Here is a 3,985-nt window from a genome sequence, read left to right as displayed (position 1 = left end):
AATAAAATTCTTACGATTTTTAAAATAAGGCTTTTTGAAAAAAAAATGCACACCGATTTGGAAACCAGTTCACCGTGGGCATATCAAGTTCTTGCCGAGATAATCGCGCTGATAACTTAAGGTTCCAGTACCCAAGCGTGCCTTTTGTACATATGTATATCCGTCATTTCCGTGTTTCAGCCGGTCATGTAACTTTCTGTAAGCCGCCTATTTTTTCGGTATCCGCTATCAGCTGATTTTAATTCACATTGTTGAATGGAGTCTATCCTTTTCAGCTTCTTCATCTAGGTTTGTGAGTCCTCTTGTCTTGTGCAGTCCTGAATATTGGCATAAAACGATGAATCAATTCGTCTACCTTTATATCAGAGCTTGAATCCTATGAATCGAATAGCTTTCCTCTTCATCGGTGCATTAGCACAGTGATCACAGATTACGACAGAAAGTACTCTCATTGCAGATTTGTTTAGTTTGAAAAGGCAGCTCTTTCCTTTTTTATCCATTTTAATAGCATGTATTTTGTTCGTCGAGTGAGGACTTTACTTTTCAACCTAGTCGATAGTACCGGATCCAGCAATAGACTATCAGCATCGATAACACTCCCCAAAATTTTTCCGGTGGTGTCTTTATATCTAGTTAAACACCAACCTATAAATCGAATTATAATAGTCTCCATGTTAATGTAGCGATAAGGACACTCCCCGAAGGCCTTGGGGAGTGTTATCGATGTCAATGGTCCTTTGCCGGATGCAGATCCGGTACGTTCCGGTACCAAGGCTGACCATCTCGGGAACGATTTGTTATGACCACATGCGACCTTCTTGGCCATACCGCCCTCCCACCCCCTAGATCCATGAGTGCGGGGTCGCCAGAGCCTAGGCTATTAATGAAACAGGATTCGCCACGGATAGGTGAGATTGACAATTGGGTTTGGAATCTTCATCCCAACAGCTTTTGTAGATGGAACTCGTGGGTACGTGCCTTCGTTGAAGCATCGTTGCGATTGCACATAAAGACCCTGAAATTTTGCAATAATCGCAATTGGTGTATTCAAAATATTTTCCTTAGAAGACCTTCCAAAGTTGGGCATAATCTGGTTGGCGATCGAGTTTGCTGCCGTAGAGTTGCCAGGCAGGGTGCAAGCGCCTAAAAGTTCGCGGCCTTAACCCATGTTATTCCGATATACACATTCAGCCGGCGTTAGCGTAGATTTTTTTATCTTCGTTTCATATATTTATTGCTCTTTGCTTTGCGGATTGTTTTAATCGATCCAGGATTTCCCACCTGGACTTGAATGAATTGGCAGGTAGCCCAGAACAATCAAGTGAGGGAGTTCGACGTTTCCATATCCGTTAAATAGTCGGGATAGTGCCTTAATAGTGAAGAGTTTTCTGAAAGTATAGAATCTGATCCTTCTTATCCCTACCCTCCACATTAGGCCTCCAAGACGACAGTATCTTGACGAAAATCCCGTCTGAAAGTAATATCGGTACTCCCCTAATCGAGAAATACATTGAAAATTGTTAAGCGCCACTAACCCTTTGTTTTAGGCATTCATCGATTTGCTTTACAATGAAGTGGATAGCCTTTTCCATTGACCTGCTCCTACAATAGGCATGCTGCTTTGCTGACAGTAACTCCCGAGGAATCCTGCTCCATATGTACTGATCAATCAGGAGCTCCAAAGTGTTTAGGAGAAACGACGAGCGACTGATTAGTCTTCAATTTTTAGCTTATACGTGAAGGGTCCGACCTGCCTTTGGGATGAAGCTATTATTATATGCACATGCTTAACGTGAGTACCTACCTCTTAGGTTCAAACTCACGGTGTCAAATACCCGGATCTAATTGCGTGATCAGCGGCCCACCTATCAACTCCATGTCTTCCAACCCAAACACAGTGCACGATTATTGGTACCAAATTAGCTTGTACTCGAGTGTACAATTACAAAGTCAAAATTGCACGGCTAAGCGGTTGTGTATGAAAATTATATTTGAACTCATACATACATATATCCCCAATTGAGCCAGTTTTTACAAATTATGTTCTATAAGAATTAATACGACGCTGAAGAAATATATGTATATATAATAATTGAGAAATGTATGCTTAAGTTAGAATAGATAAAAGGCCGCTTTACCCTTGAGGACGGATCAAGGGAAAACTTTATTGTCAACTTTCCAACGAAGAAGACCGCATTAATTCGAAGAGAATATTTTATTGGCATCTTCAGCGGAAAAGAGACTGCATAGCTTCGTTAAGAATACTTAATTGCCAACTTCCCCAAAATTTAGGTACCCTGGTATTTGCCGTGAAACTACAACCTACGCGAGTTTCTTACTAGGGAGCCGATCCCAAGAATCATATTGTGGCGAATGTTGACATCACTAGGCTGTTAGTAAATAATCACGCAACAACAAAAACATGAATCAGCCACTCTTGTATACATGTCCACATTAAAGCTAGCAACACTTATGTAGAAGGCGACGAAGAGATATCTCTCACACACACACACATGTAGTCATCAGCCGAAGTAGTTACTCACACATACACACGCATATGGCTATAAACTACAAATATATACGTAAGTTAGTAACCAAGCATGAGCTACAAGAGTTTTAGAAGGTGAAACGTCTAGACCTTTGGAGAAATACGCGACCGAGACAACAGAGAGTATAAAAGCAGTGCAAGCTGAGTAATAACTAATCAGTTTTTGATTAAACACGCTATTGGTTGTGAAGTATAATTGTGAAGTACTACTCTCAAAGTAATCTAAATAAAGACTAGTTGCAATACTGAATATTGGAGTAATTTTTTCGACAGTTCAGCGATACGAAAGTTAGCAGAAGGTGCGATAATAACCAGTATATCCCTAAATTCGTTACAATATGATACGTTATATATAGGTACCTACTGAAATTTCCGGCTCCTCGCGGTACAGTTTTTAATAAGTGCGGCCCGTGGGTAATATAACACTTAGAATTTTATAGCCATCGTATTTTAGTCGGCGACCAGTATACCTACCGCGGGCATATTCTACATGTTCCAAGACTTCGGTATGTAGCCTAGATCTAGCTAAAAAAAAGTAATTCATGCTAAACAACAAAACCCAGTTGAAATCAGTTGTATGCATACACGAAGCATGTATGCTGTATGTGTGAAAAAGTATGTAAAATTCATGGCACATATCGTATAATACGATCAAGTATCGAAAAGCAATTATACTCAAACGATAAATTTGTATCTGTAAAAAGATTTGTAAAAATGATAATACCGTATGAATCTAATGAATACTGGTAGCCACCATTTCATATATATTCCTAATCCGATTAGCCAATCCAGAGCTATTCAGGTTTAAAAAATGGATTTCGATAACGGATAGTAAAGCACGATACGGGCCCAGAAAAATGTATTTTGTCTTGATTTGGTAATGTGGTTAATTTAACAATTTTTAATATTAACAAGTAAGGAAGGCTAACTTCGGGTGTAACCGAACATTACATACTCAGCTGAGCTTTGGAGACAAAATAAGGGAAAATCACCATGTAGGAAAATGAACCTAGGGTAACCCTGGAATGTGTTTGTATGACATGGGTATCAAATGGAAAGTATTAAAGAGTATTTCAGAAGGAAGTGGGCCATAGTTCTATAGGTGGACGCCTTTTAGAGATATCGCCACAAAGGGGTGACTCTAGAATGTGTTTGTACGATATGGATATGAAATTAAAGGTATTAATGAGGGTTCTAAAATGGCGTGGCCCTTAGTTGTATATGTGAAAGCGTTTTCGAGATATCGACCAAAATGTGGACCAGGGTGACCCAGAACATCATCTGTCGGGTACCGCTAATTTATTTATATATGTAATACCACGAACAGTATTCCTGCCATGATTCCAAGGGCTTTTGATTTCGCCCTGCAGAACTATTTCATTTTCTTCTACTTAATATGGTAGGTGTCACACCCATTTTACAAAGTTTTTTCCAAAG

The 3,985-nt window shown here is 39.6% G+C and overlaps 1 long non-coding RNA gene across 1 annotated transcript in view; it reads left to right on the top strand.

Moving 5' to 3' along the window:
- The window catches only part of LOC137245503 (uncharacterized), a 359,413-nt gene that overhangs the window by 88,453 nt on the left and 266,975 nt on the right, over nt 1–3,985 (top strand). The window lies entirely within an intron of this gene.

Source organism: Eurosta solidaginis, chromosome 3 (genome assembly GCF_040869045.1).
Source record: "Eurosta solidaginis isolate ZX-2024a chromosome 3, ASM4086904v1, whole genome shotgun sequence".
NCBI lineage: Eukaryota > Metazoa > Arthropoda > Insecta > Diptera > Tephritidae > Eurosta > Eurosta solidaginis.
The sequence above is the reverse complement of the archived record's forward strand: the minus strand, read 5'-3'. Positions and strand labels throughout refer to the sequence as shown.